This window comes from Sabethes cyaneus, chromosome 1, assembly GCF_943734655.1.
Source record: "Sabethes cyaneus chromosome 1, idSabCyanKW18_F2, whole genome shotgun sequence".
NCBI classification, from domain to species: Eukaryota; Metazoa; Arthropoda; class Insecta; order Diptera; family Culicidae; genus Sabethes; species Sabethes cyaneus.
Genome location: NC_071353.1, coordinates 113436304 through 113461938, shown reverse-complemented (window position 1 = coordinate 113461938; position 25635 = coordinate 113436304).

The window sequence follows — 25635 nt, the reverse complement described above, 5'->3', positions numbered from 1 at the left end:
CCAGCAGCGATAAGGCGTCCGCCAAGCGTTTGAGACAGTCCCTGGGGGATAGAACGTCTGGTGGACCGAAAAACGCCTTATCCGCAAAAGCCCCCAAGCTAGCGGGTTGGCAGAGCTAACCGATGAATCAGCGGGAAGCACCAAGACGGGTGGCCCGTGGACCAAGGTTAAGGCCAAGAGGAAAGGCGGAGGAGGCCCCAGTAAAAAAACAGCTCCTCCTAAACCGGCAAGGAAGCGAGCGAAGAAGGGTGACGCTCTTATCCTGAAAATCGACGGGTCGAAATACTCGGAGGTTCTGAAGGCCATGAGAGGGGACGCCCTACTCAAGGATCTGGGCGCGGACGTGCGGAGCATCCGCCCGCCGCTCACGCACGAGCGATGTGATCCTCGAGTTAAAGAAGAACGCCACCAAGAAAAGTTCCGCATACAAGTCCATAGCGGAAGAAGTGCTCGGGGACGGAGTTCAGGTACGTGCTCTCACACCAGAAGTGACTCTCCAGCTTAAGAACCTGGACGAGATCACCGAAGTGCGCGAGGTCGTACAAGCTCTCGAAGAACAAAGTGGCGTGGTGGTGGCAACCGACGCGGTTGACCTACGCAAGAGTCCGGCCGGGACCCAGGTAGCCGCCATACGACTTCCGCTGATTGACGGAAACGAAGCCCTGAAAGCTGCTAGGCTAAACGTGGGGTGGTCGGTATGGCCACTGAGCGTGCTCAAGCAGTCGGAAGCTTGCTTCCGGTGCTGCGAGCACGGACATAAAGCCTGGAACTGCAAGGGGCCAGATAGGAGCCAGTTGTGCAGGAGATGTGGCAGTGCTGGCCATAAAGCAAGGGACTGCGCGGAGCCTACCAAGTACCTGATCAGCACCGGTAAACGGGACGCAAAGCACGTAACGGGAGGTCCAAGGTGCCCGGCCGGTGTGCCGGCGACTAAGCCACTGCAGCACGGCTCAGCAGTTGGTACACCAAGCAGTTCCTGAGTTAGCAATGGACATTGCCATAATCTCGGATCCATATCGCGTCCCTGCCGGAAACGGCAACTGGGTCTCGGATAGGTCTGGGACGGTGGCTATATGGACGACAAGCAGGTTCCCGATTCAGGAGGTTGTGTCTACTGCAGACAAGGGATTTGCGGTTACCAAAGTGGGTGGAGTGTTCTACTGCAGCTGTTATCCTCCGCCGAGTTGGTCTATCGAGCAGTTTACGCGGATGGTAGACCGAGTATCAGTTGTGCTAACTGGTCTAAGGCCGGTGGGAAGTCGTCGCACGAACCATAGGGGTCGGATTCTGCTTGAGGCTCTGGCAAAACTCAACGTAGATTTGGCCAACGTCGGCACCATAAGTACCTTCAGTAGGAACGGTGCGTCGTCTATCATCGACGAGACATTCGGCAGTCCTGATCTGATAGGAGACTGGAGGGTAGACAATGGCTACACTCACAGTGACCATCATGCGGTCCGATATGGTGTTGGTCAGATAACGAGGCGGCAGGCAGCGAGTAGAGCCGACACTCCAACCACCCGTGGATGGAAGACATCATACTTCGACCCCGAAGTAATTGTGGAAGCAATCCGAAGAGAGTGCGATGATCGCGGTATGCCCGATCCGAACGCTGATCATTTGATTGAGGTACTGTCACGAGCGTGTGACGCTACCATGCCTAGGAAAAGCCGACCTAGGTATGGGAGGTCACCAGCTTACTGGTGGACAGTTGAAATTGCGGAACTTCGCGGAGCGTGCTTTCGTGCGAGCAGAATTATGCAAAGAGCTCGTTCGGACGAAGGTAGGACTGAATGTCGAGTAGCACTTGTTGCTGCACGCGCTTAAGAGTGGGATAAAAGCTAGTAAACGAGCCTGCTTTGAAAGGTTATGTGCTAGTGCTAATGCGAACCCGTGGAGCGATGCCTACAGGATCGTAATGGCAAAGACCAAGGGCGTGATCCTTATGGGAAAACTTCGAGATGATATATGTCGCTTATGTGGCATAGAAAAAGGAGACTCGGAACACCTGTTATGCCGATGTCCGGCAATTTTTAATAAAATATTAAGGTTCTTCGACAGAGGGCTGTTAAACCTTTGATATTTGGAGAACAATTCCCAGTACGGTAGTGCACTTTATCCGAAATGTATCACCGGACTGGACAAATGCTATTAGTCAAACAATGACGGTCGCTTCTAATAGTGGTGCGTCATCTTGACAACATAGCTATAGTAAAATGGGGGATAAATCACAATAGATCAAACAAATGGTCGCAGTAATAAAAATACCCAACATGGAAAAAACGTGTGCGATGGTTCATTTTGCTATTTTGGAGACTCCCGAATTACTCGGAGCAGTAATGAGTAGATGGCTGGAAGCAGGCCACTTCCCGGACAGATGGAAGAGACAGAACCTGGTCCTATTGCCGAAGCCGGGAAAACCTCCGGGTGTTCCCTCGTCATATAGACCGAACTATCTGCTCGATACTGCCGGCAAGGTGCTGGAGAGGGCTATCCTTAACAGACTCGTACAGTACACGGAGGGTACAAACGGTCTGTCAAGGAACCAATTCGGCTTCCGTAAAGGCAAATCTACGGTAGATGCCATCTTGTCTGTCACTAAGACAACCGAGGTGGCAATCCAGTGTAAGAGGACGGGTATCCGCTATTGCGCAGTTGTCACGCTCGACGTGAGAAATGCGTTTAATAGCGCAAGTTTAGACTCCATAGCTAACTCGCTTCGGAACGTCCAAGTGCCGGTGTCGCTGTACAGGATTCTGGAAAATTAGTTCCAGAATCGGGTGCTATGCTACAACACGGAGGAGGGTCAGAAGTGCGTTCCAACCACCGCAGGGGTTCCGCAAGGTTCTATACTGGGCCCGGTGTTGTGGAACGTCATGTATGACGAGGTGTTGAAGCTAAAGTTTCCGGTAGGGGTGGTGATTGTCGGCTTTGCGGACGACATCACCTTAGAAGTCTACGGTGAATCTATCGGAGAGGTCGAGTTGACGGCTGCCCACTCTATAAGCATTGTTGAAGATTGGATGCGCTCCAAGAAACTGGAGCTAGCGCATCACAAAACGAAGGTTATCATGGTGAACAACCGCAAGTCGGTGCAGCAAGCAATGATCAGCGTCGGGAACTGCACTATTTTGTTAACGCGATCCTTAAAACTCCTGGGAGTCATGGTCGACGACAAGCTCGAGTTCGGGAGCCACGTCGACGTTCGTCTGCAAGAAGGCTTCCACAGCTATTTCAGCATTGTCTCGTATGATGTCTAATAGCTCTGCGGTATATGGCAGCAAGCGAAGGCTATTAGCCAACGTGGTCCAGTCCATACTCAGGTATGGCGGGTCGGTGTGGTCATCGGCGTTAGGTAGCAAAAGCTATCTAGCCAAGCTGGAAAGCACCTATCGTCTCATGTGCTTGAGAGGGCCGAGTGCGTATCGCACAGTTTCGCATGACGCAATCTGCGTCTTAGTGGGTATGATGCCTACTGGCATCACCATCAGCCGTAGACACGTAGAGTGCTTCAACCAACTTGGAACTAGAGGCATACGGAATACCACAAGATCGGCCTCGATGACCACAAGGCAGCGGGTGTGGTCTAATTCCACAAAAGGTGGTGGACACTTCGACTTATCCTGGAACTATCCGAGTGGATCATCAGGCACCACGGCGAAGTCAAATTCCACCTGACACAGATTCTGCCAGGGCATGGTTGTTTTAGACAGTATCTGCACAAGTTTGGGCATTCGGAGTCTCCCATATGTCCCGAATGCGCGGATGTTGAGGAAACTGCAGAACATGAATTCTTCATATGCCCTCGTTTCGTGGGCGCGAGAAGCAACATGAAGGCAGTGAGCGGACAGGACACTACTCCGGATAACTTAGTCCAAATGATGTGTTCTAGCTCGGACGTCTGGGGAGCGGTTGTTACCCAGTTTGTACTTGAGCTACAAAACCGCTGGAGAGCCGAACGGCGAATAAACAGCCTAACTACCATAGTCCACTGGTTATCTAAGTCAGTGCGTTAAGTACCATAACCCCTTCCTGAAGTAATACCGATGAGGTTGTGCCAGGGGGGCATGAAGGCTGGAGACTCGAGTAGGGTTTTAGTGGGTCTGGATCCTCACGCCCCATTAGGAAGGTCGGGAAACCAAACCCCACTCCCTGAGTTGTCTTCTCAGGTGTCTGATAGTACCGTATCTTCTAAGGTGCTCAGCAGATTTCCCTACTCGTAAAAAAAATCTTGCGAGATTTACCGCGGTGGGTGTTGGTACCGAATGTTATTCACAACAAAGAGTTTTAGGCGCATCTTAACCATTACTAAGCAGTGGTCCGAATCAACGTTATTGCTTCGATAAAATCTGACGTCAATGATGTCTGAGAAATGCGGATAGTCGACTAAACTTGGTAAACCTGTGATTCTATTCGAATCGATGACCTTTTAGGGGTAATTGTGTTGGAGTCTGTGCTGAAAGAAACCTCTACATATGGCCATGTTCTTGGAGGCGGTAAAGTCGATAAGTCTTAGGTCCATTCCATCGGGCAGCTGGTTGGCGCTGAACCCTCCCATAACCGGTTTGTCTTTCCCATCCTGGTCATCTTGTTTTGGACAGTGGTCCTATTCACTCTTCAACTGCGCATAGAATTCATTCTTGTCGTCATCGGTACTTCTGAGGTGATGACTGTGCACGCTATGATACTAATGTTAAAGCTCTTAATTCTCAATCTGCGCATTCGAGGATTGATTGGTCACCACCCGTTTCCGCATCTCACCCATCACTATGAAAGCTGTATCCAGCTCGTGTGTGTTGCCACAGCTCTGGCAGATTGTATGTCCATCTCTGAACGTACGTACCGTTGAGCTCTTTCAACGCACCTTCTGCAGCGCTACGACGTAGTTGGTACCACGAGGAGATAGGGATAGGAGTTGCTGAGTAAGAAGCTGTGAACCACTGTAGGGTATATTTTATACCTACAGGTGCGCAAGGCACCGACGGTACGCATTATTCAGCCGTTTACTAGCCAACTGTATGGTCCATTGTATCTAGGCGAATTCCGTTTGCCCGGTTCGGTATTGGTGGATAAAAAATCGCCAAGCGGGGTTGTCTCTACACGAGGAATTGTCAGCAACAACTGAGTGGTAGACGTAGCCCAATAACTTTTGGAATTGGGGTTATCAAATTCTCGGAAAGCAATACCTTTTAGCTAAGGACTTGGATCAAGTGCGACACTGCGATATATTTTATCCAAAGCAATTTTGAACGAGATGTAGTTCATCGCATTTAGTTAAGCATCGTTCTTCAGAAGCGGAATCATTGTAAGCAGTCCCAAACTAATTCTGTAACGATTTCGGACTTTACGCTAGGATGGAATCCAGTCATGTTCAGCCAAAAGAGCTCCTTTGGGGGAGGGACAGTCGGTACAGCCACTGAAGTGGTAGACTTGGAGCCGATGAGGAGTGGCAAGTAAGTCTTCACTCGCTCTTCACGGAGACGTTTCAGTGCTGGTTCTCTTAAAGCGATTTTGGAAGTTAGCGGTGTCAATGCTGTCTTGGTGACCTTTTTGACCGAAAAAGCTTCTTTATGCTCACTAATGACTTCACGATGGCTGTCTTCAATCGAAGAGACAGCTAGGCTGACTAATGACATGCCCGCTTGGAAGCAAACCATTTTCACCCATCCAAAGTAGGTTTTTTCGCTCAAGCAGAGCTTTCATGAAAGGCGAGTTCATTTTGGCACAATTTTAGGTTTATTTTGCGCAAAACATAAAATGCGAGTACAAAGTTTGGAAAGTACCGAAACGAAGTGACAAATAGAACACGCATTGGCGTGGCTAGAGGGGTTGCCTGGGGGACAAGGCCCCCTCCAGAAATTTTCCACACTGGAATTTGCAAACCGGAAAAAAATCACTGAATATGTTCGCAATGAGTAGATGTATTTTTGCAAACACGCAGTTATTGTCGTCGTCAGCAGCCTAGAGTCGAGGTGGCTCACGAGTAATTCTCGCTGAAACGGGGCCACTACTGACACGAGGTCCTCAAATATTGGAACTTTTGCGCTTAAATGGTTGAAAATGATTAAAAAATAAGAATTACACTTTTGATACCCCGAAATAGTGGATCCCTCGTTCGCCAAGGGGTCTAACAGGTTAAAAAAAGTTGGATTTTTAGCAAACCTTAAGATCTATAGCATGTGATATTTCATAAATTTGCCATGAAACAACTAACACATGGCCCGCTTCTGTAAAGAAGAAGAACAGGGCTATCAAATGGAAAAAAAAATTTTTGGCGGCCTTCTGGATCGGTCGCCATATTGGATTTTATCAAACAATCGCCGTTTTCACCATGAGCCTCCCCAACTGATTTTCATTTTAAGACAGCCATTGGATAGCTGAGGAAAAATGCTACAAGAAACATTCATAAAATTAGGTGTGCAATGGCATTAACTGAATAAAACAACCAGTTATTGGTAGCAAAGTTCACAACTTTCATACAATTATTGTGATATTTCCAAAATTTGCTATGAAACAAACTACAAACGACACGGTTTTGTAACGAGGTGAGATAGGGTTTATAAACAAAGTGAAAAAAAATCGACGGCCATCTTGGATTTGGCCGCCATGTTGGATTTTATCAAAAAATCGCCGTTTTCGCCATGATCCTCCAAACCGATTTTAATTTTTAAACCACCATCGAAAAACTGAGAAAAAATTCTATAAGGAACATTTATCAAATTACATGTGTAGTGGCATTAAATAAACGAAACAATTTATTATCTGTATCAAGGTTTACAGCTCTCATATAATGGAATATCTTGCTACAGAAAATTAATTGTTTTATTTAGTTAATGCCATTGTACACCTAACTTGATGTATACTTCTTATAGCATTTTTTCTCAGCTTTCCGAGGGTTGTTTAAAATAAAATCGGTTGGGGGAATCATGGCGAAAACGGCATTTTTTTATAAAATCCAACACGGCGGCCAAATCCAAGATGGCCGCCAATTTTTTTTTGACTTTGTTTATATCCCCTATCTCTTCTCTTTACATAACCGTGTCGTTTGTAGTTTGTTTCGTAGCAAATCTAGGAAATATCCCAAAAATCATATGAAAATTGTGATCCTTGCTACCAATAACTGGTTGTTTTATTCAGTTAATGCCATTGCACACCTAATTTTATGAATGTTTCTTGTAGCATTTTTTCTCAGCTTTCCAATGGTGGTCTTAAAATGAAAGTAACTTGGGAGGCTCATGGTGAAAATGGCGATTGCTTGATAAAATCCAATAATGCGACCAAATCCAAGATGGCGACCAAAAAAAATTTACTCCACTTGAAAGCCCTGTTCTTCTTTTTCACAGAACCGGGCCATTTGTTAGTTGTTTCATGGAAAATTTATGAAATATCACATGATATAGATCTTAAGGTTTGCTCAAAATTCAACTTTTTTTTAACCTGTTAGGCCCCTTGGCGCACGAGGGGTTCACAATTTCGAGGTATCAAAAGTGTAATTCTTATTTTTTTACCATTTTCAACCAATTAAGCGCAAAAGTTCCAATATTTGAAGACCTCGTGTCAGTAGTGGCTCGTTTCAGCGAGAATTACTCTATGCTGTTTTGAGCAGTCGCCATTCAACTTGATTTTGGGCCACTCGTCGCCAATTTCCCAGTCGTTTCAGAATTCGCAATCGACCATCGAATCACTTTGGACCTGGTCGAGGCATCTTGAACGTTAAGCTCCGCCGTTGAGGTTATTAAAGAGAGCTGTTTTCGTCGTACTGCATCTCCGGCATCCGGCATCTTAACGACGTGTCCGGCCCACCGCATCCAGATGTACGATGGGAATCTCTCCAAGCAGTGCCTGTAACGGTATGAATCACGATACGCCTCCGCCAATCTCTACCTTCAGTAGAGACTCCGCCAAATATCGTCCGCAGTGCCTTCCGCTCGAACATGGTCAGGACGCGTATGTCTTCCGTGAGCAGTGTCAAGGCTTCAAGTCTGCGTTTTGCGTAGGGCAAAGTAGCCCCAATGTCCCGTTTGAATGCATGATTTCCCGATCCCAAATACATGAACTCATCTACCACTTCTAGTTCGCCCCGTCAACGGTTAACGTCCGTGGGAGGCACACGCATTTGTTTCCTTTTAGCCTCTTCCTTTCATGTATTTGGTCATCGACGCATTTTTTTGTTAACTTTGAACCCGGGTCCTCGGCGTGAATGCTAACCACTACACCGGGACTGCATTTCTTTTTAGCTCAATCCTCCTACACTTCGCTTGCAATCTGGCACAGATTGCCGACGCAGTTGAAACATACCTGGCTATGATTTGAAAGTCATCTGCAAAGCCTAGGAATTAGTGAAAATCATGCCTCCCCGATCAGACAAACATAACAAAATTATAACAAATCATGATATTCTGTTATGACGGCATTTCTAACATGATTTGCTATAATTTCGGTCTCGTTAGTAGTTAAAATATCAAAAATTCTATCAGAACTTCTTAGCAGCAGTAGCAAAAATGTAACAAAATTTGTTATGTTTTGAACAAAATTGTATCAAAATTGGTTATGGTATTTGTGACAGGTTTTGTTATAATTTTGTTAAAGTATAAAAAAAAACTTCTTTGCCTTCATCTGCTATATCGACATTTTATTTCGGCTAAATTGCCAAAAATAGTACAACTGTGTATTAGGAATATTCACAAATAGCACAGAAAAAAACTTTCAGACATTTTCAAAAATCCTTCCGGCCTCGACCGGGATTGAACTCACGACGCATCGCACAGAATGCAACAGTCTTAACCTCTGTGCCAGAACTACTCTTGAATGAAGGTAGATTAAATGATTATATGATTTAGCTGATAGCTCATTCGGGGCTGTCAGTTTTTGCTTCGAGACGTTTATAAATAGATATAAAGCGTTCAATCCAAAGCCGATATCAAGAAGACGAAGAAATCGAATCCGTTTTATCAGTGTTGCGCCATTTTAAGAATGTTGCACGAATTGCCATCAAATATGTTCGGTGTTAAATCAGACTGGACCAAGTCGCAAATTCAAAAAAATGAGTCAATGACAGCTAGCGATCCACAATTTTCTAAGCTGCATTTTACTTTAATCAGACTATTATAAATGTTGCAATCAGCCATAGTTATCAGATGATTTCGAACGATTAATAGGTATTAACCATATAGAGCAACAAACTTTGAACGCTTTTTCCTCGAAGAGTTTTGTCAGTTCGGTTTGACTTAAAGACGACCATATATGATCGGTGTTAAGTCAGACTGAACCAACTGACAAAACTCTGATTTCGAGAAAAACGCGTTCAAAGTTAGCTGCTGCTGTGTAGTTTAAAGCTATCAATCATTCGAAATCATTGCATATCTTTGGCTGTTTGCAACATTTATGTAATCTGATTAGAGTAAAATGTAGCTTAGGAAATTCTCAATCGTTTGCTGTCATCAACTTACTTACTTACTTTACTTTAGTGGCAACGGTCCGTTACCGATCCTGCGCCGAACGAATTATGGTCCTCCAGTACCGTCGGTCCTGGGCTGCCGTTCTCCAATCCCCACGAACACCAGCTGAACGTGCTGAACGATCTGAGAGCTAGAGTCTCCATTTGGATGCCTCCAGGTGTGTTTCCGAATATTCAAACGTGGAAAGTAGGTGCTACAGATGGCCATCCCTCTGGCCGCGGCAAAATTTATGAGCCTCAGACCGTTATCATTGGTAGACAGATGCAGGCTGTGTCTTCCAATAACTGGACGGAAGAATTTCTCCCTCCCGATCTGCGCGTTTGCATCTCCGATGATGATTTTCACGTCGTGTTTTGGGCACTCTCCATAGGTCCTCTCAAGCTTGTTGTAAAACTCGTCTTTAGCATCATCGGATTTATCATTTGTCGGTGCGTATAAGTTGATTAGGCTATAGTTGAAGAATTTGCCCTTAATCCTCAACACGCATATACAGTTATCTACGGGCCTCCACCGGATAACTCGTTGCTTTTGTTTTCCCAACACTACGAAACCGACTCCATGTTCTGCTTTCTTACCGCCACTAGTAGATGTGGTACTTGAAAGAAGTGCCTGCAATAGGGTCTACTGCACGGAACTCCCTTTCTCCGGAGTTTGGCCATCGAACTTCCTGAATAGCAGCGATCTCCACTCCGAGTTGATGCAGCTCTCGAGCAAGCAAGCCAGCCCGTGCCGGTTCATGGAGAGTTCGGACATTCCAGGTACCAAGTTTCCAATCGTTATCCCTTAATCGTTTCCTTGTCCCTTGCCGTGTCCTATACCGATTGTTCCGTCCTGAATTTCTTTGTTCGTTGTTCGTGGTAATTGAGTTTTCGGTATACTACCTCACCGGGGTCGCGATACCTACATCCCGCTGATGGGTCTGCCATCTTAGGTATAGCTTGCGGGATACAGCATTTCATATTCAGCCGCCCGTTACGAGACAGACGCTGTGTGAGCCGCCCCTCACCTGGAGAACAGGCGCTCTAGTTCGCGCACCTCCTAGCTCCTAGCTTAGCTGCTTCAGTAAGTACATGAAGCATTTCCGGGTAAGGCCATCGACCGTCATCATTTGACTTAGATCTGCGTGGAGGCGCCAGGTGGGAGCTTGAGAGAGCAAGAGCTATGTTTGACGCTCCTTCCAGGTAACTCTCTCCATTTCATACCCACTCATCAACTTATTTTTTGAAATTTTGCGGCTTTGTCCGGTCTGATTTACCACCGACCATATAAGAAAATAATGCAATGACTCCTATGCTTCAGTTTTCGAGTTTGTAGACTTTTCTGCTCATTATAGCAGGATTCAACCACAGAAAAAATCAAATACAACCATGAACTTAATTATTTAAATGATGTGTACGGTTGAAAGCCCAATTAAGAAGTAAATAAATAAATAAATGATATGTAGAAGAAACTATTTCTCAGTAATTATGCGACCTATTTATTATTTATACCTATGTGCGACCAATTTTTTTGTTTTGTTGGTAAAGGTTTGGAGAAAATTTTAACTACTTTTGAACTTTGTAAACATACATAAACCGAGAATATAAAAGATAAGATTTTATTTTATCGTCCATCCATATTTTATATGTTGTTTTGCTCAGTTATGTTTAGTTCCATGTATCTTGCAATAAAATATAAGTGTGAGTAAACGAGACATTCTCCAACTACATGCCATTAACTAAACAAACTGGTTCTCTCATATATGAAATTCTACAATGACATTCAAAAATAACTCTGTAGGTTATTTAAACAAAGACTTCTGTCAATACGTTCTTTAATTTATAGTAATAAACTGCATGAAATTCCCCAAGCGTGACTTGGCAGGAGCGGCATCATGTTACTGCATCGAGTACGTTTCTTAAGGTGCATTTAGATTAGAACATTTTTTAGCAACATGTAGAATGCGACATGTTGCTAGTTGTTGCTCGCATTAATCGTGGAGAGGACCAACCAGCACCAAATTTAGAATTTTTACATTCTTACCTAAAACAAACAATCTGACAAAATCTGGTTCAAATCCGTGAAGGTCGATTACATCTCGGACACTTCGCGTAGAATTACCCTAATACGTCATTTTTGGATTTTAAATTTGCAATAATTTGAGAACGACTTAAGAAAAAAGTTTATATGGCATAATTCAATATTATTGTTCAATATTATGCGTAGAATTTGATGTTATTTTAGTTTTGCAAAAACTTGTCAATTTTCAAAGATTATAAAAATTCCGAAAGAGTTCTTTACCAGATTTTAGATCATTATTTGCGCTTAAAAAAATCTTTAAAAAAAGACATGTTTTGAGATAATTCACAATTTATGGTTTTTATCGCGTATTTGCAAAGCTTTTTCTTTCAGTGCAATTGTTTACTGAAAATACACTTAATTTACTACAACTTTTCCTTTGACGTCATATTCATAAAATAAATAGTTTTCGAGATAGAATTTTTTGAAAAAAATAATCTCATTTCTAAATACGATCTTTTTAAAAGTTACTCTTGACGAAAAAATATATTTCGAGGAAAACGTTTCGGTGCGTGATTGTAATGTATTCGTAAAACTTCATTGCAATCAAAAATAGTCGAGACAGACCGTTTGCAAGCTGAAACAAGCAGAAATTGCTCTGTAACAAAATTATAACAAATTTTGATATAAAAACAAAACTTTTGATATAAAAACTGATCAAAAATATAACAAGTTCTGTTATTTCTATCTAATTGAGATATTTTTTGTTATATATTTGTTATAATCATTTACTCGGGTCTCGTTTCGATTCCCGCTCGTATCCTTGTCTCAACTCTCGTCGCATCTCGATAGGATTCGAGAGTGTTCCCGAAATGTGCATGAAACACATCACTCGATGCAATATAGATCTGATCAGTCGCGTCAGTTTATTCGGAAAACCGGGTTCGAGCAATAGCTGGTATCGATGGACTGTATCGTACGCTGCTTTGAAATATATAAAGATGTGATGAGTGGGTATGATGTATTCTCGAGATTTCTACAAGATCTGTCCATTGCTGTTAGTGCTATTGGCGACAGCCGCCGTAATAGGATCTGAGAGAGCACCTTGTGGGCGACGTTTTCCAGCCTTTTTTGTAGATACGACAAGCCACTCATTCCTCCGGCAGCTTATCTTCCCATATCTTTGAAATAACCCAGCATACAGCCGTTGTCAGAATTTCTCGGGAATGTTTATAAATATCTGCTGGTAGGCAGTTCTTACCAACGGCTTTTTTGGTCTTCCATGGGCACTCCTAGGTTAACTACCGTTCCGCCTTCTTCTGCAACTTCGGCATTGAGGTGTTCATCGTAGAACTGCTTCCCCCTGTCGGCCACCTCAAGCTCGGTTATCATTAGATTCCCTCCTTCGTCCCTACACATGCCAGGTATCGGTGTGTAGCCCTTACTAATTCACTGTCTCGTAAAACTGCAACCTGAAAAGTTTTGCGTTTGAGAGTTTTCCGCTGGAGCATTCGTATTACTCTTTACATCGACGCGACGTCTCGGCAATAGTTTAGAAAATAAATGAAATATTGATGGTGAGAAAATTATAGATGTTTTTATAGATTATTATAGATGTGCCCCCTCCAGCAAAAATTCCTAGCTACGTAGTGGAATTTTTTTGGAAATTGAAAAAGTTTACAAAATTTGAACAAAATAGGAGCACTTATAAATTATGTTAGAGCTTTTTTTTCATGAAATTGCTGAGTAAGTATAAGTGAGTTGTTACTAATTTCAGTAAATGCAAGTAAAAGTAAGTTGTAAGAGGAAATATTATTATTTAACATATACATTGCGTAGTAAAGGTCTAGTTTAAAGCTTTTGAACTATGCATAATTTCCTGTAATGCCATTCTATTTGATTCAATAAAGTTTTCATCAATTTTTATTAACCTTCGGTTACTCACGCTGTTGTATTTTGTACAACATGTGTAGGATAAAGTTACAAATCGATATTTAACCAACGTATATTCTTCAATAAACTTGTTATGAGCAAAATGACATAATTATTTAATGCATTAATACTTTAAACTGCTGGCAAAATAGATCAGCAAAAACTGACATCACAGAAACGAAGCAATCAGTATGTGAGGTGTACCGCAATCGGTCCCAACTGGAATTTACTCTCGTTTTTCCATATGGAAAAATGGTGTCTGTATGCAACAAAACTATCAGTAAATGTTTTTTTTTTTTTTTTTTTTTTTTTTTTTTTTTGAAACGATGGTTCTACAATTGATGAAGGGACGGTAGGGGAAAGAAATGAAAATTTTTGGTGAAGGAGGGGGAAGAGCGGAAAGGAAGGGGGGGGGTATTGGTAGCTATGCTTGACAAGTAGTCATTTTGACTCCTACCTTTTGTCCAAAGCTGGAAGGTGCATGAGTCGAACCAAGCTGTAATCTGAGATTATAACCGGATTCGAACCCACAACACCCTCCAGGGCATGTGGTTCGCTGGTACTTGTACCTTTGAACCATAGAGGCGCTGGACAAAAGGAGACCGCAAAATCCACTTCTCAAGGATAGCTACGCGTGTTGGTTGTGTTATCGACACATATTGTGCCGCTTCCTGCATCAATTGCAGATTACCACCGAGCGAGAAGTTTTTTTTTTTTTTTTTTAATCTAACTACTATTTACTTTCAGGACGACGACACTGTGCCGGCCCTTACGACTTGCAAGGTACTGCACGTGACGCTGTTCGTCCGTCAGCGTATGTTAGCCGCGTTTCTCGGCGCGGGTTTTCGAGGGAAGGCCCCGTTCCTATGTAATAGACTAATCTCAAGATTTTAGTCTTGACCTTGGAATGAGGTCATACATATATTAATATTTTTTTTTTTTTTTTTTTTTTTTTTTTTTTTTTTGAAACGATGGTTCTACAATTGATGAAGGGACGGTAGGGGAAAGAAATGAAAATTTTTTGGTGAAGGAGGGGGAAGAGCGGAAAGGAAGGGGGGGGGTATTGGTAGCTATGCTTGACAAGTAGTCATTTTGACTCCTACCTTTTGTCCAATGCTGGAAGGTGCATGAGTCGAACCAAGCTGTAATCTGAGATTATAACCGGATTCGAACCCACAACACCCTCCAGGGCATGTGGTTCGCTGGTACTTGTACCTTTGAACCATAGAGGCGCTGGACAAAAGGAGACCGCAAAATCCACTTCTCAAGGATAGCTACGCGTGTTGGTTGTGTTATCGACACATATTGTGCCGCTTCCTGCATCAATTGCAGATTACCACCGAGCGAGAAGTTTTTTTTTTTTTTTTTAATCTAACTACTATTTACTTTCAGGACGACGACACTGTGCCGGCCCTTACGACTTGCAAGGTACTGCACGTGACGCTGTTCGTCCGTCAGCGTATGTTAGCCGCGTTTCTCGGCGCGGGTTTTCGAGGGAAGGCCCCGTTCCTATGTAATAGACTAATCTCAAGATTTTAGTCTTGACCTTGGAATGAGGTCATACATATATTAATATTTTTTTTTTTTTTTTTTTGAAACGATGGTTCTACAATTGATGAAGGGACGGTAGGGGAAAGAAATGAAAATTTTTTGGTGAAGGAGGGGGAAGAGCGGAAAGGAAGGGGGGGGGTATTGGTAGCTATGCTTGACAAGTAGTCATTTTGACTCCTACCTTTTGTCCAATGCTGGAAGGTGCATGAGTCGAACCAAGCTGTAATCTGAGATTATAACCGGATTCGAACCCACAACACCCTCCAGGGCATGTGGTTCGCTGGTACTTGTACCTTTGAACCATAGAGGCGCTGGACAAAAGGAGACCGCAAAATCCACTTCTCAAGGATAGCTACGCGTGTTGGTTGTGTTATCGACACATATTGTGCCGCTTCCTGCATCAATTGCAGATTACCACCGAGCGAGAAGTTTTTTTTTTTTTTTTTTAATCTAACTACTATTTACTTTCAGGACGACGACACTGTGCCGGCCCTTACGACTTGCAAGGTACTGCACGTGACGCTGTTCGTCCGTCAGCGTATGTTAGCCGCGTTTCTCGGCGCGGGTTTTCGAGGGAAGGCCCCGTTCCTATGTAATAGACTAATCTCAAGATTTTAGTCTTGACCTTGGAATGAGGTCATACATATATTAATATTTTTTTTTTTTTTTTTTTTTTTTTTTTTGAAACGATGGTTCTACAATTGATGAAGGGACGGTAGGGGAAAGAAATGAAAATTTTTTGGTGAAGGAGGGGGAAGAGCGGAAAGGAAGGGGGGGGGTGGATTTTGCGGTCTCCTTTTGTCCAGCGCCTCTATGGTTCAAAGGTACAAGTACCAGCGAACCACATGCCCTGGAGGGTGTTGTGGGTTCGAATCCGGTTATAATCTCAGATTACAGCTTGGTTCGACTCATGCACCTTCCAGCATTGGACAAAAGGTAGGAGTCAAAATGACTACTTGTCAAGCATAGCTACCAATACCCCCCCCCTTCCTTTCCGCTCTTCCCCCTCCTTCACCAAAAAATTTTCATTTCTTTCCCCTACCGTCCCTTCATCAATTGTAGAACCATCGTTTCAAAAAAAAAAAAAAATATTAATATATGTATGACCTCATTCCAAGGTCAAGACTAAAATCTTGAGATTAGTCTATTACATAGGAACGGGGCCTTCCCTCGAAAACCCGCGCCGAGAAACGCGGCTAACATACGCTGACGGACGAACAGCGTCACGTGCAGTACCTTGCAAGTCGTAAGGGCCGGCACAGTGTCGTCGTCCTGAAAGTAAATAGTAGTTAGATTAAAAAAAAAAAAACTTCTCGCTCGGTGGTAATCTGCAATTGATGCAGGAAGCGGCACAATATGTGTCGATAACACAACCAACACGCGTAGCTATCCTTGAGAAGTGGATTTTGCGGTCTCCTTTTGTCCAGCGCCTCTATGGTTCAAAGGTACAAGTACCAGCGAACCACATGCCCTGGAGGGTGTTGTGGGTTCGAATCCGGTTATAATCTCAGATTACAGCTTGGTTCGACTCATGCACCTTCCAGCATTGGACAAAAGGTAGGAGTCAAAATGACTACTTGTCAAGCATAGCTACCAATACCCCCCCCCCTTCCTTTCCGCTCTTCCCCCTCCTTCACCAAAAATTTTCATTTCTTTCCCCTACCGTCCCTTCATCAATTGTAGAACCATCGTTTCAAAAAAAAAAAAAAAAAAAAAAAATATTAATATATGTATGACCTCATTCCAAGGTCAAGACTAAAATCTTGAGATTAGTCTATATCAGTAAATGTAAAATGTTTCAAATGTATCCGTCTGTCTATAGTCGAGTAATTCGGGGTCAAAATTAGGATATTTTTATAATCAAAGTTCTACAGTTTCTAAACAAGCAATCATAGAGGTATACTATATTTAGCAAAGTTGTGTATTTTTACTATTTGTACAACATGAAAAAGTCATACAACAATTACAAAACGAGGTAAAATGGAAAAATTTACAAATTCATATAAAATAAATGAGATTTTTCTCTCTTCGCTGAAGAGATAGAAGGTTACTGTCTTCAGCAAAGTTTCTTGTAATAATATACTCTTAAACTTTACAGAACACATCAATGTGTTATATTGAAACTGAAGAAAAATATTTTTTTTATTTCACTTTTAGGGGGATTAATCAAAATTTAAATTCTACCATATGATAGAGCTTGCAATTTCAAGAAACTCTTCCGAAGGTGTGATAAACCTAAAACTGGGGTTTCCTAGTCAAAACTCTAATGCGCACGTTTTTTTGGTTTTGGGCTATTGTCTCCCGCGAGCAACCGTGTTACAAAAGTTGGCGCGTGTGTTCAAGGGTTAATATCTTTTGACCGGCAAAACCAATTCTTCTGAAATTTTGCAGATATATTTGCAGCAATAAAACCTCTAATTTGATGCCAAACTAATTTAAACTAGATAAATTATCTAAGATGAAATCGTCGAAAATAATTGTCAATTTTAATTTGTTGTATACGATTGCTCATAACTTTTGAATTAAACGTCCAATCAAAAAACAAATCAATAGTGATCTATCCGGCTATATTATCTTTCAAATGAGAATAATAGCGCATAAATCGGTTCAGCCAACTCTGAGAAACAGGCGATTATTTGTACCTAGTCAAAACAGGTTTTTTAAGGCTAACTTTTAAACTGCTTGTCCGTTTTCAATGAAACTTGGTAAAAAGTTTATTAATAGAAAGAGCTTTCGTTTGGTACTAAGATCGTTAAAATTGGTTGCGTAGTTCCGAAGAAACGCGTGGTACGTAATTTTCACATTTTTGCTTATAACTTTTAAACGAAACGTCGGACCGCAAAGCAATTCAATAGTGATATACTAGGCAATAATACCTTTCAAATAAAAGTAAAAGCGGTCAAAAAAAAAGTCAAATCGGTTCAGCCACCTTCGAGAAACAGGTGATAGAAAATGAGCTGCGCACACACACATACACACACACACACAGACATTGCCCAGTTTGTCGAGCTCTATCGATTGGTATATGTGATTCGGTCCTCCGGGCCTCGGATCAATTTCGTGTTTTTCGACCAATTTCTAAACCTTTGTTATATAGTATAACAAAGGTAAAACTTAAAAAAATCAAAAATGGATTATTTTTGTTATCTTGACTTTAAGTTTATTTTTCTGTTCTTCTTTCTAAAACGAAGCTTAGTTCCTAAGCTCCTAACACTGAGAAACTTTCACCAAGATCGAAGGATTTCTCCCATAAATAGATTGTGCTAAAAGATTTCGTTTTCATTGATTTAAAATCTCTACCTCAATTCACGACCGACAAAGTAAGACCGACGTGTGTTTGTTAGTAAGTACCTACGTCAGAATACCTGCGCTGCGACAGCTTCCGTAGAAACAGCAATAACAGTTAGCATAATTCCGTACGTAAAACAAAATACAATTAAATCCGTAGGTATAACCGTGATAATGGCTGTCCTGCCCCCCAAATAATTGTCTTTTCCTCGACAGGGCCGGGCCGGATCGGACCGGACAACCAGCAAGCAGGCACAGGCAGGTTTTTACTTTTTTCTTGTATTCTAGCTTCTCCGTCCAATGTTAAGTGCTGGCCATCCTCCTCATCATTGTCGCTTTTCCTTTTTTGTTGACGCTTGCTGCTGTTAGTCGAAGATCGCTCATTGTTACTCGTTTTTTTTCTTGTTCCTCAGTAAGAGCATTTTGGTATCACCGTGGCTGTGTGGTAGTGGACATGCTTCAGTTCACAGTGTGTCACATAGCCAATTCCAATCGAAGCCACCGCAAGTAGCCAGCACAAGCAGCAGTCATTGATCAGTAGGTAATAGGGGAAACGGGAGCTGCTCTCCACGAGTTCTTTTCTTACTCGTCTTCTTCGGCTCTTCATTCTAGTTCGAACCACATATCATATCTACGGAAGAAGACGATCGGCTACGGAACGGTGCTTAAGCATATCTTTTCGCTAACCTCTGCTTATGGCAGTCTTCGTTCAATTCGACTTCATTCGTTCGCGTATGCATGCGAACGCGGTGGAGCACCTATACGCTCTTACTCGCGCATACGAACGACAAAAAAACATTCTCGATCACGTCCGTTGATCGTCAAATTATTTTCGCTGTGTGAAGGCAGTAGAACAATGAAGAATTGATGGGGATGGGAGAGAATGAATAATAATTCGATCGTCTGTGATGCGTCTCTCTGGTCTCCGCTGTTAGCTCGCAAGGAGAATTGAAGAAAAAAGAGATCGCGAACCGATCGATCGATCTGCACCTTTTGCTGTATAGATAAATCTGGTTACATACATGCAGCCGATTCACCTGCGAGCATTAACGCACACATTGATGCCCAAGCTGGTGCAGTTTACTCTTGTGGTGAAGCTCGCCGGTCGTTGGCACTGTGGACTGGAACCGGTGATTAATGGACAAAATATGTTTATCGTACATTAATCAAATGGAACAAATAATCAAAATTAATTGCATAAACTAATAAACAGATAAACTATTACTGGTATATCTATCCTATAAGGAGTCTAGTACGGAATGAAATCGATAAAAAGTTATTAACGCTATATCACTACCATTTATATTTAGTAATTGCCTGGTTCGCTGTTTTTGTAAAATTTCATTCATAATCCTTCTTTCATACTTTAGCTGTTGATTTATTGGATTGGAATGGTTGAACGAAGATAGAGTCAGGAGGATTTTTGCCCTAGCCCCGTAACTGTTCTGTACTCTAATAGCCGGCTGCGAAGTCTGTCGATAAAGAAAGGTCAAGTCTTAGGAAGCAAGTTTAATCCCACCGCTTTGCTTTGCTTTGATTGAATGGAAATTTTGTTTAACTACCCGGGCAACCATTTCTTCAACTTTCTTTATTTTTCGTTATCTCGATCTTTAAAGTTGTTCATAACAGAAATCGATAGCGATCGTCACCATTTCTTACAGAAATTTATTTATTCGCATTATTGGTTTAAAGTTCTCTCTGTAAAGACGTTTGTCGAAATATCGATACCAATTGAAACCGATGGAAAGTTAAAGATTTATTTTTTAATATCGATATCAACCCCTAACGATAAAATGATGATTCTCGTTGACAGTTTATTCGTAATGTTTACATGAATCTATTTTTAGAAATACAGTAATGACCCGATTTTGTCACCCCCATGATGAATTTAGGGGTGACAAAAACGGGACAGTGACAAAATCGGGTATTTTTTCAATTTTTATTTTTTGCAGATAACTTAAAACGAACTACGTATATTTCATTCTGACTTTTAGGACATTTCGCACTTCCATCTACCTCTCTGTAGATATTTGTCACCTGTTCACAGCACAGGTCCCACAGGTATGAAAACATGCGTTTTTTAATTGCGCCGAAATGGTTGATTATACTGGTTAACTACGTTCAGAGAAATTTCACAGCGTAAAAAGCTCTTTCTTATGGTATGAACGATTCTTTGATTAATCCCCCTAAAAGTAAGATAGAAAATTTATTTTTCAAGCAGTAAGAGATAGAGCAAAACAATGTTCTACAAAATTTTCGAGAAAATTATTATAAAGAACTTTGCCAAAGAAAGTGATCTTCTAGCTATTATAGTTGTTGAGATAAGAAACAACTTTTGTGAAAACTCCACGATGATCAACACAGTTCTTTTCACAGTGTTTTAACACATTTGACATGTTTGAAAATGATTTTCAAACTAAGCTTTTAATAAATCAAAAGCGTGACAAAATCGGGTAAGAAACGTGACAAAATCGGGGGTGACAAAATCGGGTCAAAAACGTGACAAAATCGGGGGTGACAAAATCGGGGAGTGACAAAATCGGGGAGTGACAAAATCGGGTTACCACTGTATTAAAATAGTAGTAGTAGTATTAGTAATAGCTTTTTTATTACGGGGTTTTCAGCCGTAGACTGGTTCGCCCCGGAAGTATAAGGTTACATTTCATTTTAAATCTAAATTATATATTATTGAATAAATTTGCATTTTTTAGGAATTGGATCATTGTTGATTCTGTCACTGGATCGTTATTGAGCGCTTCTCTTAAGCTATTAAAATATTTTTAATCACAGAAACAGTTAAAAAAAGAATCAGGTATTGGTTTTTAAAAATTCAACCACACATTTGGTGTGGTATGTTATTTATATTGTCAATTACATTTTGATTGTTTTACACGAGATTTTTTTCATTTACGTTGCTATACCTGTCGCTGCTAACCTCGGATCTATGGACGCTGTTGAAGAGCTGCGTTCATAATGAGGAATACATTATACCATTTGGTACAATGGAATATCGATGCATTCAGTCATACATCTTTGAACTTGTTTTGTCTTTGTCAATAACATCCTAATCTAGTCGGTCCAGCAAACGAAATGCCAAGAATCTTACCATGGGTACTGAAAAACCGGCGCAGAGTGTATCGTCGTAAGGTTAAGGAACATCCGTATCAGTTTCCGACCGGTATCCCCGTTAAGTTACCTGTATATAATACTTTAACAGATGTGTTGGAGCTATGGTCAGAGATTTTTTCTTCGAATGATTTTATAGACGTGGAGTATTCGACTGAAGGGTTTGAGCAGACAACATGCCAAATCGTTGATCCTAGGATTAAAAATGATGTACCCTAATAAATTTTAATTCACACTTGTGTTAAATATAATATTCTTTGTTTTCTTTGCAGCTTTCCTATGAAATAAACACAACAGTTTCTCATAACTCCCAACTAGGGCTGTCTAACCGGTAGTACCGGTAGTACCGAAACCGGTAATACCGGCCAATTTTTGGATACGGTTTTGGAAAGGCAAAAAAACCGGTATTTCCGGTATTTTCTAATCTGCTTGTTTTTTCCAACTCCTTATTCGAATAAGAACTAAATTTGATAAGAGATTATAAAACTCTTAGAAAAACAACTTGGTGTTAATGCCGACGAGATTCTTCGACTACTAACAATGAAGAGAGTGAAATTGTGGGTCATATAATTATAGCTCTTGAAACCGCTTAAAGCACAGTAGCGTAACATTGCTGTAAAAATGTTTCATTGTATGAGCCAGACGTCGCGTTTCAATTTATTTTTGAACAATTTGATATTCAAAAGCCACCAAATTATTCGAAGGCCTCAATTAACGAATTTAGGAAACAAGATCAGGGACTAGAAATGTCACTTACAATAGTAAATTGTTATTCAACAATAAAGCAATGAAGCTTCAGTTTCAACAGAAGCAGCGCCGCTTCGTTTCAAAATTGGCTTCAAACAGCGTCATTGAAAGGATTTTCATTTCATCATGACGACCGGTTTTAAGGCTGCATTTGAATTTCTCTATCATATATTCAGAAAATGGTCAGCCTAGACTTTGAATGCAATTGAATTGATTTTGAGTAACATTTCCTACAATTTACCGCATATTATGATTAATCTACTCAACATCGATAATTCGTGGCTGACTGTCAATCGTCGTCATTTGACACAGTCAGTAGCTTCAGCTGAAGCTTGCTTGAAACGTTCTGTTCAACAAATGAAACGAGTCGCTTCATGTATGAAGCGAAGGTAAGGGAAAGTTAGCTTCATTTATTTGTTTCGACGATGCCGGGCTTTGATTAGAATACGGGGATCTTTGCGCTTTTTGAGCATTCTTGCCATCAAAGGATCTACCAGGAAAGAATTTGGAATATTTTTCAAGCCTTTCGAGTGATACATTAATCCCACTATCTTCGAATAGTGGAATTGTTAATAGAGAAGAGAAGGTATTTGTGAACGATGATGAAGAGGATGACGTTATGCAGGAGTTCCGGTTTGGGGATGGAGTAAAAATTGTTGAGAAGCTGTAGAAGACCGGGGCATTAATTATGCTGGAAGCTACAAAGCAAGATATTTTGTAAATAATTAAAGGCGGGTTTCCCTGCTATAAATTTGAAGAAATGAAAGAAAAATGCCTGATGTGCTTAGAGCCGTTCACCAGACATCGATGAAAGCAGAAGTTTTTTCAATTGTTGGAAGTCAGGCTTGGCATACACTTTTCGCTTTGATTTTGTTCTTTTGATTACTGCTCCTCAGCCAAGCAGAATTTCAGAAAGTGTTATATGGGGCATTTGTAGAGCTAGTAATTATCTATAATAATGCTGAAGAAAGTGAAGTTGTATCTTTAGTATTTACGGCGCTGTAAGGCAGCAACGCCGTTGGTAGCAAAAAGAGCGCTCTTTTTGCTACCAAGAGGGTAGCAGCCTTATAGCGCCATAAATACAAAATGCACAGTAATGCCAACTTCAGCAATATTGAAGATAATAACACAATTCTACAAATGCCCCATACATCACTTTTTCAAATTTTGCTTGGCTGAGATGCAGTAATCAAAAGAGCAAAATCGAGGCGAAAAGTGTATGCCAAGCCTGTTGGAAGTGTTTGCAAATGAATTCGTTCTAGTAAGGGAATTAAATCACTAAGAGTATTATATCTACTTAAATTCTACTTTGCTAAGCAACAATACTGAAGCTAAAATTTCAAAATGAAAAGATTTACTGAAAAACAACGACATTTCTATTGATTTCGAATAATCTGCCAATACCGGAATTTAACCGGTATTACCGGTATTTTCTACGCCAATACCGAAATACCGGTTTTTACCAAAAGCGCCCAATACCGACAGCCCTACTCTCAACTGAAAGCAGATCTGGTTGGATGGGTTTCGAAATACAGTGTTCCGCTGGTCGGTGTTTCCGACTTGTTAAAAATTTTAAAGCAAAATACAGTATTGGATTTGCCAGAGGACGCGCGTAGTCTGCTCAAAACACCAAGGAAATCGAACATACGAAAAATGTGCAATGGAGAATACATTCACTTTGGTGTAGTAAAGTATTTGAATCATTTTAATTTCACCAAACATATCAAAGAAGGGCAACAAATTATGCTATCTTTTTCTGTGGACGGAACAACAGTTTCAAAAAGTGGTGCCAACGATTTGTGGATTATATCAGGAGCCGTCCATACCGAAAGGTTAATGCGTCATGTGTTTATTGTTGGTGCTTTTAATGGGCCGTCGAAACCAATATCTTTTAATACATTTCTTGAAGAATTTGTCAACGAAATGAATGAGTTGCTTACCTACGGTTTTCATAAAGATGATAGAGTATATACATTGGCGGAACTAGCGCTCATTTCTAGGGGGGGCTATAGCCCCGGAATTTTTTTCCACCGTTTTGTTGGTCGGCCAAGTCAATTTTCCTAGTGGGGGCTAAATTTCTCCTAGGGGAGGCTTAGCCCCCCCTAGCCCTCCCCTAGTTTCGCCAATGAGTATATACCGTAAAAATTAAATTTTTCACCGCAGATGCGCCAGCACATCAAGTGCATTAAATCACACGGAGGATATTCAGCATGCCCAAAATACGAGATTCGAGGGATTAATATTCCAGGTACAAGAAAAATAGTATACCTGGATGTAAATGCTCCTTTACGTACTGATGCAAAATTTAGACAAAGAATGTCGAACATTGATAAAGATGATCACCATATGTCTACGGTCCATTCGATTCTGGAACACTTACCAATTGATATGATCGAAGATTTCGTAATTGACAAAATGCATTCTGTTGACGAAGGAGTCTGTAAAAAAATACTCGTCACATTTACGGACAATTTTGCTATTGGGCAATTTTGAAGACGGGGCTAAGACTTTTCCTTTGAATACATCGTTAGCTAAAATGGTTTGCATTCCTTATAATTTCAATGGCTCTGAATATTTTGTCACACTTCTCATTCATACTAGTGAATAATTGTAAGTCATTTTTTGTTATTTTATTAAAGATATTGAAAGTTCAAAAGCTTCTCTTTCATTTCAAAATTTACATTTCCGTATCTTCATCCTCGTCCTTTGCATGTCGAAACTCCGCTTCAAGTGGAATAGACATTTTTTGTCTACCGATTCGTTTCCGGTTCATAGGTTCGGATTGCTTGCGTTTGTTGCTCCTGATTCGATCACATGCGTGTTGCATTTGGTACCTAAATTCAGCGCACGCTTGGGTAGCCGGGTCATCCGTGTTGTCGAATAGCGAATGATCAACGAGAGCTTCTGTAAAAATAATAATGAATACATTTTGACATGAATGAGAAGAATGAGCTTACTTATCAACACTTGCGTTGAGCACAAACTTTTCAGTGCCTGTTTGTCACCAGCCCCTAAGTAGTTAACTTGAGCTTGCAATTCCAAGGCGTACACCGTCTCTATAAAAGCCATGGTCATTTCTTTCAGAGGCTTTTTGAACAAAACAAAAGACGCTAAGAATAGCTCCTATAAAAAAGAAAGCGGTATCAAGCATTAAAAATCAAGAGATTAAAAAATACACAACTTACAAATTTCTTCCGATTTTCGTCGTTTCCTAGCGAGTCATCAAACTTGATTAGTGCATTTATAGATTCTAGAGGCATGAGCTCTTTGATAGAATCAAAATATCTGTTTGATGGTACCGCTGGTGTTCCTTGCTGAATTAAGAACTGGATTTGCTCCTTAATAAAAGTTACATCCGTCTGCAGCGCTTTGATTGCATCTAATTGCTCGTTGTACACGTCCAACGGCAGGGTCACTACTATTGGATTATTGTTGGTTGTTTCGTCCAACACCTCTTCCTTAATTTCACAATCAGACATTTTAAAATTATATGAAAGGATTCGAAATAATCCTGTACGATCCGATCCACTGAGTT